General features: G+C 37.5%; 1 long non-coding RNA gene across 1 annotated transcript; it reads right to left on the reverse strand.

Annotated features, from left to right (window-relative positions):
* Positions 1 to 732: 732 nt before the first annotated feature.
* Positions 733 to 7886, reverse strand: LOC131827164 (uncharacterized). Its single transcript, XR_009351922.1, has 3 exons — positions 7791 to 7886; positions 6042 to 6098; positions 733 to 1038 (listed from the first exon to the last, which is right to left on the reverse strand). It is a non-coding gene; the product is annotated as an uncharacterized LOC131827164 (long non-coding RNA).
* Positions 7887 to 8537: the final 651 nt, after the last annotated feature.

The raw sequence follows: 8537 nt of genomic DNA on the forward strand, positions 1-8537 counted from the left end.
TTCTGTATATTATATAGTATCTCTGTATTTTTTTTAAAGATTTGATTTATTTGACAGATATCACAAATAGGCAGAGAGAGAGAGAGGGAAATGAGCTCCCCACTGAGCAGAGAGCCGCATGCAGGGCCTGATCCCAGGACCCTGGGATCATGATCTGAGTCGAAGGCAGAGGCTTAATCCACTGAGCCACCCAGACGCCCCATTATCTCTGTATTATTGATGCTTCCTGCCCAATGATGTTGCCACAGTCGTCTTCTGGGCACCTGATCCTTTCTCAACAGTGTGTCTTTACACATGGTTGGAAGCCTTTCTTTGCCTTCTTTCCAGCAGACATCCTTTGTATTCCTCAAAGATGAAACCCGTATGGCACTTCCCAGAATGCAGCACAGTTCACATTTTTAGAATTAGAATGGAGAGAACATGCAGGGGAAGTAACTTCACTCACCCTAAGCATAACAAAGTACTTATTTCCAAAACCTGATAAATGATTACATTAGTCAAAGCAAGAAAGAAAAAGACAATTATTTTATTTCCTTCAAAGAGTTATGAAGTTAATTTGAGATCACTATAAGCTTCTTTGGTCTCTTCCAGTTTGTGAATTTCTCCTTTATTTGTCATACTAGATATACAATTTTTCGTCTTTGTTTTTATAGGGAGAGCCTGGACTGAGACATAATTGGGTTTGGGTCCTTGGTAGGTTTGTGACTTGGGCAAGTCACTTAATCTCTCTGAGACTACAGGGAATTAATATCAACAACCTTGAGGGACTGCCATAAGAATTCACATATTGCATGGAACATACCTATCATTTGGCAATTAGTAGGAATTAATGTTTAGACCAGAAAAGCAGCAGCAGTTGTAATAGAGCAGCTGTAAGCATAGCATAAAAATAGTTAACTTTAGACCTATGTTTGATATTAAATAGGATACATACCTTTAGCCTAGAGGGCTTATCCCAAGAAGTGATGGCTGTAATGGATCAAGATGGCTATGAATACGCTATTCTGTGTCAACAGAAGGAAGATTTAATGTCCAGAACTATGGGCAGGGCAGAAAAATAGGTATCAATGTAAATAAAAAGATCAACATGTATTTACTAAGTGGTTATAGGACTTAACTAGGTCTATTATGTAGCTATAATTTTAATTAGATTCTGTCTTTACCTTAAAGAATAATGTGACAATCTTGTTATACTGACCTGGTCAACAATTGCATGAAAAAGAGTGAGAGAGAGATAGAGAGAGGGAGAGAGATTGGGTTGTAAGATGTCGAGAGTAATTTCTGTCTCACACAAATGGTGATTGTCTTTTATTTGTTTCTAAATCATTAAACTTTTTACTCAGGTCATAGGTTAGAAAATAGGAAATACAGATGGAAAGCATTGCAGACATTTTTTTGGTAATTTTTAGATATTTTCCACATGGAGTATTACCAAATTCCTCTTTACATGAAATTAATCATCCCATAAGCATCTCATTTGAAGAAGAAATTGGCTGTGAGCCCTATTAGTTCATAAATTTTAAATCCAAATTAAAGGCCAAATCCTACGTGGGGCCTTGGGAAGAGAAACAGGATTATAGGAAGTAATATTTAGCCATCCAGTTGTCAGAATATATTTGGGGCACTATTTCACTTGAATATATTTGACGAAGTATATATATTTTTTTACATACTGATTTCATAAATGGCCTTGATGTTGACACTTACAAAAGAAATGTAGGTGTTTAATTCGGTCGTTATATAAAATAATACTGAACCAAAGAGGAGCATTTTTTTCAACTTAAATATTTCCTTCAAACCCTGTCTTCGACTGTCTCTTATTAATGTGTTTGCATTTTATTGTAAACACATAGGATGAGTGGACTGCTGGATGGTTAGTTCGTTCATTTTGAATCCCTTAACAGGCCATAAAATGATCATAATTCATCAAGCTGAAAGGATTTGTATAGTACTAACATGACCAAAACAACTGATGCAGTGTTATGTTATTTTGGACAGGGTTGCCCACCTGAGACCAATATCAACTCAGTACCACACCAATGTTCCCACTGTTAAATTTACTTATTTTCTTAGCATTTTATACAGGTTTGTAATTTCACAACTGTACTTTACACAGTTTATTCTAATAATTGTGATAACCTGTTGGGTTTAAAATTGCAACTTTCAAGGATTTATCTCATGACAAGAGATATGACAAGCATATCCCAAATCTTTCTCTAAGAATGATGTTTCTTGTGTTTAATTAGACTATATGGTGTGTGTGTGTGTGTGTGTGTGTGTGTGTGTATAAAATAATTAAATATATATAAAATATATATAAACATATATATATAAAATAATTAAACTGTATGGTTTAACTAGACTATATGATTTTTTCTATTGAAAGCTACTAACCTCAGAAGAAAGATCAGTTAGGCCCTAAAGTTTTTAACAGGCAGCTTAGTTCAGTGTTTTATTTTCATCACTCCTTTATTTTGGGATAAAATGCAAAACTCAAATAACTTCAAGAAACAAACTAAAACATGTCATTCCATGTAAAATGTTGTGTTCCATGCGGGAGACGAAAAAGAAGTTACAATGAAGGTAAAGAAGTAATCAATAGAAGCCAAATGAAATAGAAGCAAAGAAATTAAGGAGATAGTCACACTATAGCACATAGGCAAAGAATAAAAACTAAGAAGGAAAAACAAATTTACCTGAGGGATAGTCATTTATCTAATAAACAACCAATTATTTTTCTATTCATAAATATTTTTAAGTCCTGCTAATTATAAGGTACTATATTTTAGACTGTATTAAGTAAAATAAGGATCTTGCCCACGAGATTTTTTACCTAATAGTGAAGATCTTTTACTCAATAATGAGTAAAATAAGGTCTTGCTTTTAGGATTCACTTACAGGGTTAGCCATGTTCACAAGTATCAGTGTGGGAGGCTGGGAAGGGAAGGAGAGAATTACTCCCCAGAGAGAGGGAAGACAGAAGATTGCATTGGATTGTGTCATGTCCAGGAGATTTTTCAAAGTGCTTTTTAGAGTTTTCTCATCTCAGGGGTGGGAGAGTTGAGGATGGATAATACCTAGATATAAGAAAATGGAGAATACCTGATAATCCATAAAAGAGAATTTTACCATCAAATATGGTTAGAAAAGGAAAAGTAGTTTTAACTATGTTTAGAATAAAACACTTTTTATTTGAAGTGTATAAGTTTGAAATATCTTACAGATAAACATGCCATTGGATTTAAAATATGACTAAGCTTTATTTACCCAAATAAATTATAAAATAGTTAACTAGTCTCAATAAGGTTCAGCTCCACTATAAGGGTGTGAGATAGAAATAAACTAGTGAAAAAGGAATTCCAGCTTCTAGGACGCCTGGGTGGCTCAGTAGGTTAGGTGTCTGCCTTTGGCTCAGATCATGATCCTAAGGTTCTGGGATCAAGCCCCACATTGGTCTCCTTGCTCAGCAGGGAGGCTGCTTCTCTCTCTGTCTCCTGTTCCTACTGCTTGTACTCTCTCTCTTTCTGACAAATAAAGAAATAAAATCTTTGTAAAAGAAAAAAAAAAAAAAAAAAAGGGATGCCCACTTCAGTCATGAGGAGAGGTTAAGACTTTTCTAAGTGGAGCCAGAGGTGGGAGTGTGGAATGATTGTATTCTGGTCACATCCAAGATGGATGATCAAGAGATGTCTTGAGACTCAGTCTTATTTTTCCAACATTCTCCCAGACAAAAGCCTTAGCACTGGCCCAGCAGTCATCCTCTGAGGAACCATCTGAGGAAAAAGAATCCTTAGAAAATCATTGTTTGGTTTGGGACAGATGGATAGTTGGTATCACGTCCATCTTCATTGACAATATCCAGAGATTAGGGTACTTTTTAAAAAGGTTTAAAATATGCTTTATAATGAATGCTCAGTTTGACTACACTATGTGATTAGGCTAAGGAAAGCATCTACCAAGCAGGCCTGGCAGACAGTCTTCAACAAAGAGTGAATTTGAGGAGGTGAAGAAATGGATGCAGTAAGTATAGAAGATCTTTAAGTGAGTACTGTGAAAAAGAGACAGAAAAAAATGAGAAAATTTTGAAAGGGAGTCCAAAGTTTTAAGCGTGTTTACAGACTGAGGAGCAAGAGCCAAGAAACAGGGAGAAATTCAAAACTCAGAGAGAGGAGGGCATAACTGTTGCCACAATAGGCATAGGAAGAAGGAAGAGCATGAAATCAAGAGGAAAGGAAAGGATGAAGATTAGGTAGAAGGATAGATGTTTCTGCTGCTGTTGAAGCAGGAAAAATAAATATGAATAAAAGACGGAGTGGAAAGGCACAGAGGTAGAAGGCTGGTGATGTTTTTCTACCAGCATCAGCCACTAGACTATCAGCTGAGTTGGGCTTTATTTTTTTTTAAAGATTTTTATTTATTTATTTGACAGATCAGAAGTAGTCAGAGAGGCAGGCAGAGAGAGAGGAGAAAGCAGGCTCCCCGCTGAGCAGAGAGCCCGATGTGGGGCTTGATCCCAGGACCCTGAGACCATGATCTGAGCCGAAGGCAGAGGCCTTAACCCACTGAGCCACCTAGACCCCTCTGAGTTGGGCTTTAGATTTGAGGATGGACATGAGAACTTAAGGAAAGCAGTCAGGAGTTCCAACATGCTTTGATGAATGGAAAATGACTAATTAAAAACTAAGTAAGAGGATTACCATGCAGCATCAGGACTGGCTGATTAAGAAATAATAAATATGGCACCAAAGATTTAGTGAATACTTACGTGCAGGATATTAGACCAAGTTCTGTTGTATTTAATCTTCAATATGTTAAAGAAAAATAATCAGGAGGTTTAAAAGTCTGAAGGACTCGAAAAGCTTTAAAATGTTATGGTTCCCCAAATAAAGCTGTTCCTGTTGGTGACTTCTCTCAACACAGGGTTGTATTTGGAAGAAACCCAATATCAATATCTCTTCAAATCTCAAAATTATCTTCCTGGAGTCTTCCTGTATTCTTTTTTTTTTTTTTTTTTTTTTTTAATTTCCCCTACTCTTTCCTCAGACTCTTCCTTGTATAATGTAAATCAACATGATCTTACTTGCTCATTTCTTTTCCTCTCTCTGTTCATTTATCCTAGGCTTTATAAATGCCTGAACCACAAATGGTGTTTTCTGCCTTAGAAGTATACAAGAAAGTGGGGAATATTTTGTGAATGTATTTTTTTTGTTATCAATTTATTATCTGCCATCTCCAAATTCAACTTTTTTACCTGATCCCTAAACATGCATCTGGACCCTTGGAGTATTTTTGCTTTGCCATTTGACATTAAACTTTGCTTGTAGAGCATGCTGGAGAAACAATGCAGAAAGAAAGGGTTTTGCTTCCTGGTTCTGGTGCGTGTGCGTGGCAAGCTTCTGCAAGTGTAGGTGGCTTTTCCAGCATCCGGTTTCTGTGGCACACGGGGCTTTCTCCAGCACCAGGGCCTTGTATGGCAGCCAGCTGTACTCAGTGGCCAGCCTCTGCATCTCCTTGACTTTGTGTACAGTGTCTCCATGAACACTCCCATGAACACCCTTCCCTGGGACCCAGTTGGCACATTTCCAGCAAGCTCCAGAAGTCAGACTTCCAGCAAGTTCCAGCGGCACCTTGGCAAATTCTTAACTTGCAATATCTTATGGCTGCTCTTTCCAATAACTTCTGAATCTCAGCGTTGGGTTGTCTATCTCAAGCACAAGGGAAGTGGCTGCTTCATATCTCTGCTATTCTTTTTTTTTTTTTTTTTAAGATTTGATTTATTTATTTGACAGAGAGGGAACCACAAGCAGGGGGAGTGGCAGGCAGAGGGAGAGGGAGAGGCAGACCCCCTGCTGAGCAAGGAGTCCAATGCAGGACTCGATCCCAAGACCCCAGAATCATGACCTGAGCAGAAGGCAGATGTTTAACCATCTAAGCCACCCAGGAGCCCCTATTTCTGTATTCTATAGAGTTATTTTTATTTATTAGTTTATTCTGTTACTCAAATCCCATTATAGTTAATAATTATTTATATTAAATTTTACCTGTTCAAATTGCTCTGTGGTCTCTCCACTGGACTGGACTCACTCATGGAATCATATCTAAAGAAATATGAGAGTTAGTTTGCAAGAAGTTATAATCTTCAAATATCAAGCTACTCTTATGTATAAACATTGTATTTCACACAGGAAATGACTCAAATGCATCTGACCCATTCTCTAACCAAACAACTTAGAAACAAGACAGAATATATTTCATAACTAGATACTTTGATTTCCTAAATCCAAACAAATCAGTTTTATAATGCCAATAGCTGAACCACAAATTCCTATCTTTTATGAAAGACTATGTAATGGATTATTGAGAGGATTAAATGAGAAAATGTCTGTATAATAGATTTTTGTAATGACTTAACCCTCTCAGAATACCTCTCAGAGAAAGAGACCAATCTTTGTTTTAGAAGCCCCCTAATGTGTGTGATTATTTTTGAAAATGAGACCTCCTTATAGCTCCATTTGTAAATGAATCAAAGAAATAGCTAAACTGTTTTTGCATAAAACAAGATCAGTTAGAAGGAGCTAGAGAGAAAGGAAGAAAATTTTAAAGTGAGAGGAAATTCCAGGAGCAAGGCAGGAGGCTACAGCCCAAGTAGAAATTACCAGTGGAAATTCCACCATCATTGTCCCAAAGCACCAGTAAATCTGCTACTTCCCTACTTCAGTTGGAGTATTTGGCATCAGGGCAATCTGGCAGGGCAACATGGAAACAATAAAGGGAAAGCACACACACAAGGAAAACTGGCTACAGAGAATTCCAGATAACAAATGTTAAACACATTTTACAGTGACTGATAGGAAGAAAACATTCAGTAAATATTAATTTATTTTTCTGATTTGAAGAATAAGATGTAATCTCTGATCTTAGGGAGCTAACTAATTGGTTGAGAGTTCAATGATTATAGACACAAAGTAATCAGAAAAAAAGATATGAACATACAGTAATCATGTAGTATACAAATTATAGGTATTATAGAATTCAGAAAAGTCAGAGATCAACGGAGAAGAAATTCTAAATTAGAGTGAGTAAGGAATTTGAATAAAGCCTTATATATATTTGATGTTCATATTTCATAATAATTCCATTTTAAAAAAGATTTTATTTATTTAGTTGACGGGGGGGCAGGGGGTGGGGAGAGAACAAGCAGGGGAGTGGCAGAGGGAGAGGAAGAAATAGGCTCTCAGGTGAGCAGGGAACCCCATGCAGGGCTCCATTCCAGGACTCCAGGATTATGACCTGAGCCACAGGCAGAGGTTTACCAACTGAGCCACCCAGGCAGCTGTCAAAATAATTTCAAAGGGAAGAAGAGTAGGAAGTGCATTTTAAGTGCAGGTAATAAAGAAGAAGGAAGAAGAAAACATGTTTTGTACATCTATCGGAATACCAAAGTGAATCCAGGCTTGACTGGGTAACCAATATGAAGTCATTCTAGATATTTGAGCAGTAGAGCAATATGTTGTAGAAGAGACGATCTGCAAAGGGCTACCACGCTAAATCATATTAATGATAGAAAAACTGGGAGGAAGCTGGAGCCTTTGAGTCTGAGGTGATGAACATCTGGCCTTGGTTACTGGCAGTGCGAGTGGAAGCAATGAGCGAAGCTGGATGATGTTGAAATAAAATCACGAGCTGAAAAAATCATGGCTGGTATGGAACTGATGGCAATAAACAGAACAAATAAAAAGTACAGCACAGTTGGTGATAGAAACAAATTACAAGTAATTTCTTTATGTTACCTTCTTTTTGCTTTCATTATGACTCACGCTTCTGCTTGATCGTCATCGAGTGCCCCATGCGGGTCACATTCCCGGCAAATGGAGGGACTATTTTACTGCGCCCAAGACCTGGCTTCCGGGGCTCCAGCTGTTTTCTAATCCACCCACATTAATCACTGAGTTGTGGTGGATACAATTCTGTGTCCTGAAGAAAGGGTTTAAAATGAGTCAGAATCTCCCCTTTGTGAGTAAAGCAAGCACTTTTTACCTCCCAGAGGCTCTGGTTCTCAAGAGGGATGGCTACTTCCTATATCGATTCTCACTCTACCAATGGGGACGAACTGGTTATAGACCCAGGTGTTGTCTTGGCCTCTCAAGAATTAAATAAGGTGCTTTGGCATTGGCCATTCTAGAAAGGCCAGGGAAGTGAGTTTCTGAGAATGCGGAGGTTTCTGAACTCATCATTCTGTGGCCCTTTCCGATAATACTCTGTCTTAGGCTGGGCCTGGGATAATGACCCCTCTGTCAAACTTGAAGATTAGTCTAGACCAGCTCTGTGCAATGCAAGATAGGCAAAACACATAACTAATTTAAAGTTTGTCAATAGTTAAGTTAAGAAAGTTGAAAGAAACAGATGAAATTAATTTTAACAACATATCTTAACCCAATACAGTTAAAGTATTACATTGACATGTCACCAATATAAAAATTGCTGATAAGATATTTCATATCTTTTTTCCTATCAAGCCTCCCCAAATTCGGTGTGTA

This window comes from Mustela lutreola, chromosome 3 (genome assembly GCF_030435805.1).
Source record: "Mustela lutreola isolate mMusLut2 chromosome 3, mMusLut2.pri, whole genome shotgun sequence".
NCBI classification, from domain to species: Eukaryota; Metazoa; Chordata; class Mammalia; order Carnivora; family Mustelidae; genus Mustela; species Mustela lutreola.